Raw genomic sequence first — 14,543 nt, forward strand, 5'->3', positions numbered from 1 at the left:
ATCCACTTTAAAAAGGAGGGTTACAATAACTTGGAACAATGCTCGGTATACTCAGGGGGCTGAGGCGGTAAATAAAGACGAACCTTTTTGAATTTGCGCAGTTATTTAAAAATCAAAGGTACAGGTGAAATAACACGGTTTTTAAATGCCTCTATTCCACTGATCTTCAAACTACCTAAGCTTTAATATTGAGTGTCACAACAGTGAGTCAGAGCCAGGCTGGCAGAGCAGCCTTTCCCCGGGGAGCGGTACAGGGCCAAACCTCCCTTCTCTTCCTGACTTGAGGAAACCAAGCTCAGGATGTCGTGGGAAGGTGCTTTCTGTGGATGCAGCATACATTGGTTTTCTTTTTTCGCTAAGTTGGCCTCTAAGCAACCCCTAACCTTTCAAAGGCTCTCTCAGGTGCCATGAAGCAGGGTGAGCCCAGCCTGAATAAAGCTCCCCAGGTGCAGTCAGAGCCCTGCTGATTCCCCACGGGAAGGGGAAAGGGTCTCCCCTCGATCAGGGCGGGTTGTCTTTAGCTAGTCTGTTACAGGAGCAGGGCAGGTAGAGTTGGTGAAGATTTTGCCTCTTCTGTTAGCTAAACAATTTAGCAGCTTGATCTTGGGTTAGGCAAATGTGTTACAGAGATTTCACGTGCTCTTTTCTGACCAAGCAGGAGCAGGATTTATTGGGTGCATCATGAAGCTGATTTAATGAGGTAGGTAAGTGTTTATTTTATTGCTGCATCTGGGAGTGAGTCTAAAAATAGTAGCAAATATTTTAGAGTATTTAGAACATTTAGAGTTCAAGCTCTCATCTACCTTGCTGGGTAGTAGTCTATTTCTGTATTGCCCTCTGCTCCACAGAGCCTTTCCTATTTCCAGATTCTTGGCTCTGGCCTCTTTAGAGTTTCCTACCCCTTCCTTCAAATTTCCTTTCTTCTCCAAACCATTTTTTTTTCCTTTTAATTATATAAAATATTGAAAAGCTTCTATACTGCAGTCTTCACAACAGCAGTTTCCTTTCTTTTTGTGGCCAGGCAATAGCTTTGAAATATTTCACTGTAACTGAGTCTGTCAATATTGTTACAAGGTATTAGACCAGCTTTTCACGATCTGTAGAAGGTATGGCCTCACAATAAGTTGACAAGAGGCTTGGATCTCATGGTGGTGAGAAGCTAGGATGGTTAGAAGGAATATAACTGGCACCTCTTAGAGAGAGGCAATTCCCCTCACGCGGAGGGGTGGGCAAACTCTCCAGCATCCCTCTGGTCACACCAGCGCACCTCAACTTTCAACCCAGAGAGCAAAGCTCAAGGTACCTCTCTTCCTCCTGCTGATGAGGAAAGTAAACCGAGTGATGCCTGAGGCACTCGGATACTCTGGGTCCAAGTGTCCCATTGAAACCGACAAGCAAATACAGAACAAACAGAAACCCCCAGGGAATGCTGTGAGCTGCTCACCAGCATGTCCTTGGATGCGTGCATATTGCTCCTCTTCAAGTCAAGAGCAGTTCTGCCTGCAGCCCAGGAAAGTACGTAGTTAAACACATTCTGATCTACATTTTTCTCTTTGTTGCTTTCGAGAAGTTCAAAAGACTTACACCCACCAGCAGCAGAAATTTGTGGGAGCTGAACAAAGGAAGGGTGCTAGGAGTTTGTTACCTTAACTGCCTGTGGTTGGTTCTGCACGCTTCTTCCCCTGATGTGTGAAATGTATGTGCATGTATGAAATGTAAGCAGCTTGAAATGTGTCTTTTTTTTCAATTGAAATGTGTTCTTTTTTTAATATATGTATATACAAATGGAGCCTAATCTGTTCCAAAACGTGTCTGAACCACAGAAAAATGGAGAACGGGACCTCAATGTAAATTTCATTCCTTATTCTATTTGTATAGAATAAGACAGGAGGGGGAAGGAGAAATAATGGTAACTTCATTAGTCAGGTGCGTTCTGTAAAAATGATGTCCCTTGCCTTCATTTTCTTTCTGTTGTTTTTTACTCAGTCCTTGTTTATGTGTCTTTAGATCAATCAATAATATTTTTTTGGGAAGATGGGAAGGGAATAACCCTTCAGGTGCCCAAGAGAACTCATGTTATCTGCAAATACAGAAGATTTGCAGATGGTACTTTATTTTCTCTCTCTGATGATGAAAAGGTCAAGAACAGCATCTTTGAAATGTATGAATACTCCCATAATTTCTAAAACAGTCACTCTTTTTTTTCTTTTTTTTCCTACTGACCAATGAAGAAAAAAAACTATTTAGAAAATCTGAAGAGGAGAAAGAAGTATTGGGTAGGCCTTGTTAAACTCGGCAGTTCAGCATACCTGGTATTCATAGTTATTCATTGCAGAACCTGAAAAGGTACTTAATATGCCCTTAATTCTAAGGCTAAATTTAAATATTCTTTTAAATTGGGTCCAGGATTACAGCTGAATGTGAAGAAGGGTTTCACAATTTGCTGACAGTCATGGGAAAATAAAGAAGTAATTTTGATTTGAGATGATGAATATTTAAACAAAAATTCACAGAATTAACAACTAGAAAGAATCACTTGTGGTGAAGAAGTGTCTTGATTGGTCTGAAACAGAGTAGTGTTTTCAATTTGAGCTTTCTGAATAATTTTTAAATACATTTTGAAAATCATTTCAAATGGAAAAGCTGTTTTGGGCTTGAAGAGCAAAATGCATCACTATCAAAAATGTCGGAGTACAATGCTTTTACTTTTTCGGGCTGGTTTGTTGTACGCACCTTCCCCCCCTCAGCCCAACAACAGCTGTTTCTAAGAACACGCACTTTGGTAAAATTCATCCAAATTAGAAAAAAAATTTCTGTAATTCTGTATAGAATCATTCTCACTTGATGTTTCAGACAAGAACTTTGTCCAGATATGACCTGGATGTTGCAGGAACCATTAATAACAATTTACCTCTATAACCTACTGCCCTGCATAATCCTTCAAATGTCAGGGTATGTACTGGCTTAGAGAGGTTATCCCGGCAAATGGGTAACTCGCGAGTGAGCAGAGCAGCAAGATAGGCAGCGTGTCGGTGTCAGCAGTAAGATATCAGAGCGAGAAAATGTCTAAATGGAGCTATTTGTCATGTACTAATGCAGTGATGAACACAGGAGTCCGGATACAGTTGAAGGCTGAATTTCCAACACGTACAAGGGGTACGTGTTCACTGACTGTGCGAGACTGAACATCACTTTGTGATGAGGTCAGCTACAAGAAGCAATAGCTGAAATATCAAGAGTTCCCAGGGGAAATCCTGACCCCATTGAACTGGCTGGGAGTTTTGCCATACGATGTACTCCACTACCTTCATCTTTGCTATGGGATCCAAGGTACTTCTGGGTTTGTGAGTCTGAGCGTGCCTCCCAGCTGCATACCAAATAGGAACTTACCTGGGCACGATTTAATTTTCTTCTTTGCCTGTGTAAACTCCCCTGCCTCATGTGTGGGCTGTTTCACACAGAAGCCCAGCTATGAGGGATGTCAAACCTCATCAGGTCCTAACAGGTCCTTGTCCAGGTGACCAGGAGATCAAGATGTTATGATATGCCATAGTAGAATGTCACCTCCCCAGTGGGAAGGAGTGGACGCAACCAGAGGAACCACGATTCCCTCCTTCCTGCCTACGGGCAAGTCTTCTACAATAACAGGTGAACAGCAAGGAAATCAACTCATGTTGATTATTTCACGTTGTATGAATGCATTCAAAGTTTCCATATGTGAGGGGCGGATTATTTTAATCACGAAACTTTAAGCTGCTATTTATAACAACTAGAGCTAGCTACATCTGGTGCCTCTGAGCTCAGCCCCTTCATGCAAGGGTTAGTGTCTTTACTTGCCGCAGAATAGCATGATTTCCATACCCTCAAAGCCAAGGGCTGTGATGTCTCATGAGTCCCTCAAGCTCAGCTTGTGGGCACCTACAATTTATACTGAGTGTGCAAAGGTCTTAAAACAATATGAGCAGTAGAGAGGAAAACAAGTGGGGAAAATTGACTTCAGGTGTTTTATTTTACCAGAAGATGCTTGTTTTCAACATGTCATGGGAATGGGGTGATACAAGTTCCCTTCAGCTTTCACCAGCTGAACCTCTTATGACAATCTGCTTGGCTTTTTTAGCACATTGCTTGTGAACCTTTTGCATAGCCACTGGAGCTGTTTCAATCTTAAGTCTCCAAACTGACCAAAGAAATTCTAGCAGCTTGACTGGAGCCCAGAAATAGGCTCTCCACAGCTGAGAACACAGGTTTTATTGCAAAGTGACCTGAGGGTCTTTATCAGTGGGTAGCTTATATTTACCAAGTATTTCAGGCACTGCCTCTGTCTTCTAATTAAATCAAACCAACATAATCATACAATCAACATCATAAAACCAGGTCAGCATATACTATTCATAAATTATCACAAAGCATCTGTCGCATGCTTAATCTGCTTTTTAAAGTGGGGGGCTGCCTTTGCCTAAGCCTGTGTCTGGAGCTACTGCTTTAGCCCCCTGTTGTCTGACAGTGCATGATTGAAGAGCAAGATTACTTGTGCCTAACGTACAACACGCATTGCAGAAGCAGCCGATTCATTATCAAACAATATCTCTAGACAGGTTGTTTAAAGCTTTTAACATTGGTCCTGAAAAGCTAGGATCCATGCTAGCAGCCCTTCACATTGAATAACATTTATTCCTGAAACTGAGAGGGGGTAGAATTGTTTACTTGTTTTGAGATGGGGGGGAAAAAGTTACTTTGAGGCATGCAGAGTGTGTTAAAAGAGAAATTAAAGTTTTAAAGATAGATCAGAGGTGGGGATTAAAGAATTGCTCACTCTTTGATCTGCAAAGTCATGTAGCATTTTAGGGCACGGAATTCTGTGTGTTACTGGATTCAGCACATCTCCCTTCGTCTCTCAAAGTAAATTGTACAATTTCCCTCTTCACTTTGGCTGCGGCAACCATGGTAAAGATGACAGGCGGGGAAAGAAATCATCCTTTATGTTGCATGCACTGTGAAGGGGAGGAAGATGTAGTAAAAAACATGTGTCTGTCGACCTCTTGCCTCTGTACCTGTATGAGCTACCAAAACCTTTGAAGTAGCCAGCTGCAGAATATACTGCACCAGTTCTTTCTCCTCTTATGTCAAGTGAGGGAATGGGATGACAAATAAAGCTTTCACTCCAGCCTCAAACTCTCCTGCTAATGTGTGTGGCTCCTGGAGTGGCTGCAGAAAGGGGGTGATACCTGAGAAGGCCACCGTTGAAAAGAATACCTTTGGAAATGCCTCTTGTTCTAAACAGTCCAGCCCAGAGAGATCAGACAGACAGCAGAGCGCGTTGTGTTTCATTTAAGGAGCAGGCTCAGGACTATTCTGGTTGGGCCTTCATCACGAGCATCTGACCAGCACCACTAACAAATAGCCAAGAGAATATCAATTTGACCACACTGACTTGTCTTTTGCATGTCTCCATGAGTATAAATGGAGAATTGATTTTAATAAAGGTGTCTTCATGGGATTCTTCTATGGTGTCCAGAACACTGTCCATCAAAAGAGGATCTGTCCTTTCTGGTAAATGGCAGTATCACTATCACACTGTATCCCCTCCATTGTCCAGGCCTGATTCCCTTGAGGACATACCTTACCATTGTGCAATGAAACAGGATCAAGCAAAATCCTGTCATAACTGGGAATTGCCGTGTTCGCTGTAATGCTTCTTGTACCCAAATAATATTCTGCTTTATCAGTGGAAAAAGCAGGCAACCAGCTTCCATGCGGGCTGTGACAATGGACCTGTCAGTCACCTCTAAATTTTAACTCCGCAAAAAGTAAATGGGTTTGTTCAAACCTTCTAGGGCCTTCTTTCACTGCAGTTGCATATATTTGCATAGTGATTCACAGATAAGTGCATGCCAATAGCCACTTCTGTGAACAGATGTTGACAGAAGTATCAACAGAAGTACCAGAGTTACGTGAACAAGTATGTCTTTTTGCATGCACAGAGAAACGCATAATCTAGTAGTATGCTGGAAGTTTCGTTAGCTCTGCCTTCCAATGTGTGTATCAAGTCACTGCATGCTAATCAGCCTTTGCAGCAGAAGTATTGCTGCTTCTCAGTAATATCAAGCAAGAATTTAGAATAAGAAGGGGAGAACCAGAAGAGTTGTGCTGCAGGAATATTGGTAATAGAGACACTGTATGCATATTTTATGACATCTTATTAAAAAAAAAGCAACATTCAATTTAAAATGGTGTGTTTGTCAAACAGTGCAGTGATTGAATATGTTCTTAGTTATTATCATAACAATAATGTAGCAAATATTGAAATAATTACCTAGAACTTCAAACATTTGGTATTGGCTGTTTTAATAACAGGTTTGAAGGAATCCACTCTGCTATGTATCTCCTTTGCATGCTGGCATTATCAAGATGAATCCTATAAACAGGGACATTTAGTAGAAAGCTGACACAGACCAGGAAAAGAGAACAAGTTTTGAATCAAGTCTCAGCATCCTTTATGCAGCAAAAATACTTGTTAGCTAAAACGTAGGGATAATCTACTTTGCTGATGACAGAAGCAAGGAGGCTTTTATAAATGGCAATACATTTCCACTAATATATTTTTCAGATGAAAATTAAATTAAGTAGGATGTAGACTAAACTCAGAGCCAGGGAAGTGAAATGCATATAACTCTCTTTGGTTCTATTCCTCCTCTGTTATTCTGAAGCAAGTCAACAGTGCTATTCCAGTGATAGATCAGTTTCTGTAGCTAAATACAAAACATGAGATGTACTCAGACCAAATATATTTTCTTTTCAGGTTTCTGTTGTGATTAACGTGGACTCTATACCCTTTTATTTTTATGTTCTCATTGTTGTTTTCTTTCAAATTATACATAACTAGCATTCTCTGAACTTAGACTCGCAGAATGTGTTGGGTCGGAAGGGACCTTTAAAGGTCATCTAGTCCAACCCCCCTGCAGTAAGCAGGGACATCTTCAACTAGATCAGGTTGCTCAGAGCCTCATCAAGCCTGGCCTTCAATGTCTCCAGGGATGGGGCCTCCACCACCTCCCTGGGCAACCTGTTCCAGTGTCTCACCACCCTCATTGTAAAGAACTTCTTCCTAATGCCTGATCTAAACCTACCCTGCTCTAGTTTAAAACCATTGCCCCTCATCCTATCACTACATGCCCTTGCAAACAGCCCCTCCCCATCTTTCCTGTAGGTCCCCTTCAGCTACTGGAAGGCCGCTATAAGGTCTCCCCGGAGCCTCCTCTTCTCCAGGCTGAACAACCCCAGCTCCCTCAGCCTGTCCTCACAGGAGAGGTGCTTCAGCCCTCACGTCATCTTCGTGGCCCTCCTCTGGACCCGCTCCAACAGGTCCATGTCCTTCTTGTGCTGAGGACTCCAGAGCTGGACACAGTACTGCAGGTGTGGTCTCACAAGAGCAGAGTAGAGGAGGAGAATCACCTCTCTGGATCTGCTGGCCACCGTTCTTTTGATGCAGCCCAGGATGCGATTGGCCTTCTGGGCTGCAAGTGCACATTGTTGGCTCATGTCCAGCTTTTCACCAGCCAGTACCCCCCAGTCCTTTGTTTTTGTTTCATCAGAGTATGAGATACTGGAAGTCTGGTTTCTCCATTTTAATACTGTTCATTGTGGTTTTGCTTTTGATTTGTGCTCAAGAAATCAAATTTTCCATTACTAGAAACAGTCATGTAACACTTTCTTCTTCTTTTTAACATGGCAAATGATCTGAAACAGACCCTTACCCATCTGGACATCTCCTTTTATTGCAGACAGGAAGTGGGTGGCTTGATGAGAGCATGGTAAAAAGGAAGAAGGGCAATAAGAAAAGGGGGGGAAAATAAGATATTAAATTCTTGAAGATTTGTACTTAAAAAGTCAGGTCTGTAGGTCCTGTCCTGAAGGTTAATTTAACTACTCCAAATGTATACTGAGAGTTACCAGCAGAGGCAAGCTTTTCCTAGTGGTTGTTAGGTATACTCTTCTTTTAATGCCGAAATAGGTTTCCACATGACTCTCTGAATACCTGTCTTAAGTTTTGTCCCAGTTTGCCAGTCTTGGTATTTTGGGGATAGGAAAGAAGCAGGTATACACAGTCACACAAAACTCTCAAGTTTAAAATCCTAGTATGTTTTTTTTCCCCTGTTACTAAAAACGGTAGGGCCCATTTACAAATATGCTTATTGCAGATGAACAACAAATTTCCCTACATGTCATGCATAGCTAAAGCCAAAAAGTAGAGCGAATTGCTACTTCACTAGAGTCATCCTATGGGTCTGCCTAAAGAGGGGGATCACCTCGCATGAAGGAAAATGCTGCCTACATTCACATAGATAATTATGTATCTGCAAGAGCCTGTAGCTGAAAGGGCATGTGAATTCTACTAGCTTAGGTGTTCTTTTGTGGTTCCTACTTACAGACAGGGCTAAAGGTCTTCTCTCTGGTCCTTCATTATGGGCATTTGTTATGATATAGGTACCTTTTGTTTTCTCCAAATCTTACTAGAAGCCACACTTCATATAATCAGCCCAATTGTTTCACAGTGTCCCTTTCCATTTCAGAAAATTTCAGCAGGAGTAATTTCTGTCACTTTTTATGCAAGAATTTCTCACAGGTTGAAATTTTTATCTTAGTGACTTTGACCTCTTTCAGAGATGCAAGCTTCCCTTGACACCGCTGTTGAAATACAACTACTAACATTAGATTCCAGCCCATGTTCTTTTACTTGGTTACTTGACGTTTCAATCTCCTTCCTGTATCTGAATATAATAAAATTGAAATTAGCCACAGAGATTTTGCTACATCTTCCTTTCAACATGATCATATTAGTGAGGCTATCTTATCATCACTTAGTGCGACACCTGAATAAATCTTGAGTACCTTGATTTTCTTTAGTTCTCTCTGTGGATTTCCCCCTCAGTAAGATGCTGACAGGCTTTGGCACTGTTTACATGCTTGCGGTTGGGACAGTTACAAAAAAATATAAATTTGAGCTTTTGTAATTATATACATGCTACCTCATTATTTCCGAAGAATGCTATACAGTGGCATAGGCTTAACGCAGAATCCCAAAAATTAAATGAGTAACCATCTCTGCTGCTGCCACTGGATTACTCCACCAGAGTGAGTCTCTTCTATAATACAATGTTTGTGCCACCAGGCTTTATAAGACTGTCTGTCATACACATCACCAAGCGCAGTGATGGATAGATAGATATGCTAGGTCGATTAATCAAATCAAAGACCAGTGCTCAGCAAAACATATTTGTAGTGATGATGAAAGCTTTTATATCTCAAAGTTTACAGAATTGCAATACCTTCCTTTGCCAGGGCTCTCATAAGCATTCTGTATTTTAGTATATTCAAAATGCTGCAGCCTGCGTCCTTACAGGCATTCAATGAGCTTTACTTACTCTATTTCATTTACATGTACCAAGTGGCAATTCATTTTGTTTAATCACTTTTCCAGTCTTTACAGTAGAGATTTCACTAGTAGAATCGTACCTAGAGATAGAGGGCTATTTCTCTGATCCATCCACATATTTGATGAAGCGAGTTGCATTAAGAGATGGCAGAATAGTGCCTCAGTCTCCATAATATAATAAATAGCTAAAAGAAAAACAAGACAGTCTATAGAGGAAAACCTGCCTGAAGGAGAGCTTGGGCCTTCTGCCATAAACACAGTCCTGACTTTATCAAGAATTTCTGGGAAGCACAAGGATAATAACTTACCTGTGTATTTCTCATTTCTGTTTCTTTCTTGTTGCCTTCTTTAGCAATTATGTCCTGCTAAGTATGTAATTTAGCATTTGTAAATGGTGAAGTATAGAGCAAAAGTAATCTAAGGCTTTTTGAAGATGCTAAAATATGAAATGGATACTTTAGAGTATAGTGAGTCTGAGATGGCTGATGTCAAGAAGTGATATTTAATAGATTTTACTAAAAATAAGTGTGTGTGTAGCTATTAGTATTTTTAACTCGTAAAAATGCAAGTTTTTCAAAAGTTTAGTCTCTGGAACTGTTTCACTGATGAACCTCCTTTCCTTTATAATAAAAATAAAATCACTTTTTGGCAGGGTACTCTATAACCAATTCACAAGTCTATTTAAGTCTGCTTCCCAAAGTTTTATTTTTGTATCCTATTTTTCAGCAGCTAATGAGCAGTGCAAAGTATCACTTGCTGAAGCATGGGGTTTGAGTAGCACTGGACTTGCCGAGCACTGATTACTAAACCAGAAGTTAGTTGGTAGAGCTCTGAGAAGCAGTTGAAACTTGTTTCTGAGCTGTGTTAGGATCACTGCCATGCGTTAGCCTATGAATCAAATGAGGTATCATTATGATCTCTTCAGATGTGTTTTTTTAAAAAAAAATATCCTCAGACCTTTACCATCTGCTTAATGACAGACAGAAATTAACAAACTGAATAAAACTCTAATCTTTTATGCTGTATTTATTCTCTCTCTTTTTTTTTTTATCAGAGCATCTAAAAGCTCCAGGTATGGTTATAGAGCTGTATGCACACAGGGGAAAAAAAAATAAAATGTGATCCTGCCATAAAGAGTTGACAACTAAAGATAGGAGGCAAAAGAAGGTGAAAATGAGAAAGCAGGAAGCACTGACAGCATCACTTACAGGTTTTTGGTTTAAGATTACTGCTAAGGTAGCCAAGGTTGTTGGGTTTTTTTTACCAAGAAAGCAAAAGAAAGCTTTGTACAGATGGATGAAAACCAGGACAATGAAGTAACTGAAGATTTTTGAGGGTGACTGATGAAAGCGGAAAACTTCTTGGCTGGTAATCTTACAGTGCAATAATGGAAGAAGCAATACGTTCGAAGGAAATAAACTAGTCAAGCATCTGTTATTTTAAGTACAGTCTTAAATTCATGCTTGTTCTGCAGAGCCGTGGAAGTAGGTACAACTGACACATTGTCTTATACCTAGTGAGTGCTGTACTGAGTAAGAGTTACACAGAAGTTTGCAAAAGTCTATCACTGAATTGCCACTCCATCCTATGCAGTCCTCCGGCTCCAGCCTGGGACTATTGAAGAATTCCCTCTAACTAAAGGCAATAGCGTTTTGCCTATTACAATGCAAGTAGTGCTTTAGGCTAGGTAAATACTTCCTAGTTCTTAATGTGATATTTAAGACTGTAATTCCCATTTCACACTCTGTAATTTAGGTATTAATCTTTGACTCATCCTTGACATTCTATTTTACACCTACAAGTACTTTGGTGTACAGTGTGTTTTGGAATTTAACAAAATTAGATATACTGCACTTTGCCAGAGAATGACTAGAGAAAAAAAAAAGTACTTTTTTCCTAGGCTAGCTGAGTAAAAAGCACACTTCTGCAGTTTTAGCAAGTCTGTGTGTGCCAGGCAGGGCGGCTAATTCAGCATTTCATAGGGGGTCTACATCCACTGGAGATGAACAAACTGTGCAGAAAGGGGAAACAGGTTTAACCTATCACCTAAATTTGTTTTACATACTTTCCTGTATGTGTGTGCATCTCTGTGTATGTATGTACTCCCTATAGAAGCTTTATGCTTGTCATGGTTTCAGATGGGAACGGTTCTGCTTTCTCTATTTCATGGATGTCTCTCCATCTTATCCAGTTCCTAGGGGCTGCACCTCTCCAATTATTTACTTGAATCTGTCATTCAGAATCTCTCCCAATATTTCCTAGCCTTATTTAGTGATTCCTAAGGCATAGATCAGACGGAGAATGGTCTGGCTTCTATTTTTCTTTTCCAAGTTAGATTGCATACGTGCTAGTGAAAACCCATGAAACTTAACTGCCGTGTAGCACGACAACATCTGCTTTGGGAGCCACAAGCTGATGATGGCTGTCTCCTAATGATGCCTCTCTGTGCCATTGCTCCCTTTTAGGCACCTTTTTAGATACCCATGTCATAGCTGCCAACCCCTGCTCTAAAGCAGAGGCAGAGATCAAGACTTGAAAGACACTGTCTTGCCTGTAATTAGGGTGCCACTATGTGTGCTGCAGCCAGAACAGCTATGTCCTGGAGGAAATAGCTCACCCTGCTATTTATGCTGCTTGGCTTTAGCTTGATGTATTTTTTTGCCCCTTATTATCATCAAAAGATAGCGTCCTGAATCTCATGTGGTTGGGTCTTTCTGCGTGGAGGAACAAAAGAAACTGAAAACTTGCAGAAAGGATGAAATGTAAAAAAATTCATCCCAGGAGAGCAGCGGCAATGAAGGAAGTCTTGGGAAGGGGGGAAAAATGGCACATGGACACCTAAGGAAGAAACATGGTGTGGTTATACCTTCCTCAAAAGTAGGGAGCACGTCTGTATTTTGCTTGTGAGTTAAACAATAGCAAGATACAGCAGGCCTGTCCTGGTGTCCCACTGATGGTAAGGGTCTGTCTTTTCCTTGTCCTTTCTTTTGTTATTCCCCTGTTTTCTTTCATGGAGCAAGGAGGCCTTCTCCCAGCAGCTTTTGCTGTTGATTTCTATGAGAAAATATTTAGATGGTAAAATCTTTCAGGCAGGGATTATTTCTTCATTGCCTGCCACAGTGGGACTTCTGAGCTATGACTACAGGCATGAGGGACTCAGAAAGGCAAATTATGAAGAAGAAGAATAGTAGTGGAATAGCACAAACTGTAAATGATTTATTTCCTGAAGATTGTTTGAAGCGGACATACACAGTGCTTAGCTAAATCTCTCAGCAAAATACAGATCTGCAATGAATTGAGAGGAAGAAAATGCAGCTGGGATGAAGCTGTCCCTTCTAATCACGGTAGACGAATCCATTCAGTTAATTACATCTTGGATATGTGATCTTCTCAACTCCAGGTCATGACTGGGCTCCTGGGTTTAGGCAAGGCAGAGTTTCATAGGGAAGCAGACTGCTGGGGAGGAAAGCAGCCCATGTAACAGCAGTGGCTACAGAGCTCTTTGCAGAGCTCCATTTTGGTTGTTTGCTTTGCCAAGCGGCTATTGCTGGGGAGTTTCAGTCCCTCCCAGAAGCAGCAGTTGCTGCCCCAGCCCCTCCAGGTCCCCCAGTGGCAGCAGAGACACAAGCCCAGCTTCTGTGGCAGAAGAGAGCCAGCACCCAGGGGGCTCATGGCTGCCTTTTGCCTTGCGAGAGCTGTTTTTCACTTGACAAGTTTAAGCTTTTATCTTGCTCAGAGTATTTATTAGCCAGACCAATCTGAATATACATCACTTTGGTTACTCTTAAATAAATTCTCTTTTTCGGGGTGGGGGCTGGGGGGAGAGAGGGAGGGTCTTTCCACTGTGATTGCCTGACATCTCCAGCCCTTCTATCTTTTCCCTTTGGAATCAGCTGCTCAGTCTCCGAGTCACCATTGCCCTAGTCCAGCTTCAGTTGGTGAATGTGACTTACAGGAACAAATCAAAGCCGTAGTGATAGAAGTCCTCAGAGACACAAGATGGTGAGAAGTCTGGGACTAGATGACAGGAATTTATTTATTTATTACAGGAATACATATGAGTTGTAGGAGTAAAGAAGTTGTGGATGTGAAAATGAAAGGACGTCTTATTGTAATAGTAATGACAAATGGGCTTTTTTTTTATTTTAACCTGTAATGACAATATCTGGCTCTGTCACAATTCTCCAAATAATTGGGAAGTCCAATGGATTATTAAATAAATTAACTAAATGGCATCCTTTTATGAGGTGACAAAACTTAGTAAAAAAAGCCTTTGCAGAAGGCAGACAGGGCTTGAAGAGCAGAGCTCTTGACAAATCTTTTATTTTGAGCATCTCAAATGCATTCTTGATTAAGAAGAAAATGGTCAACTGTGTTCTTCAAAGGTTCTCACATTTCAGAATATCATGGTGGCTTTCTAGTCACCTACAGAGGACAATAATTCCCCCGTTAGCAGAGTAACTGAATACATTATTTCTATGTAAGACATTCTAGTTACACCATCTTGCTCAATTATTCATGATATGCACCAGAAGAAAAGGGGGGAAGATGTTCAATTTGAAGCAGAGAAATTGGGAGATTTTAAGAAAAGAAATTATAACCCTTAGGGTATTGTAACACTAGAAAGGCCTACCAGGGAGGCTGTGCTGTCTTTCAAGAGAGGTTTTAGAGTGCAGGTTAGAGAAACGTCAGTAAAGAATGAGCTTGGTGAGGTTAATTTTGCCTCAGTGCACAGGGATTAGATAATTTCTCGAGGTCCCCTTCTGTCTTGTATTTCTGTGAATCTGTGCTTTTGTTGTTTTTTGCTGTCCTTTTATTGATCTATCCCACTATGCTGTTTGTCATTTAGACTGCAACTCAGTATTAAGTACTGCCTTCAAAGACTTTTTCCTTCTCCAATAACCCTTTTCCTGGAGAGCACACTACATCTCTCTCTTATTAAATACACACTATTTGTGTGTTCCACTCCTCACCTCCTCAGGCTTTTACAATTGTTTTCCAGCAATTTGCGGTTTTTTTCATGGGCTCCAGGCATTGAGAGGAAAATTACAGCCTAGTAGTGAAAGTTCACATAACTAAAAAATGTTAACGCTTCCCAATGTGCACTGTT

This window comes from Rissa tridactyla, chromosome 2, assembly GCF_028500815.1.
Source record: "Rissa tridactyla isolate bRisTri1 chromosome 2, bRisTri1.patW.cur.20221130, whole genome shotgun sequence".
NCBI lineage: Eukaryota > Metazoa > Chordata > Aves > Charadriiformes > Laridae > Rissa > Rissa tridactyla.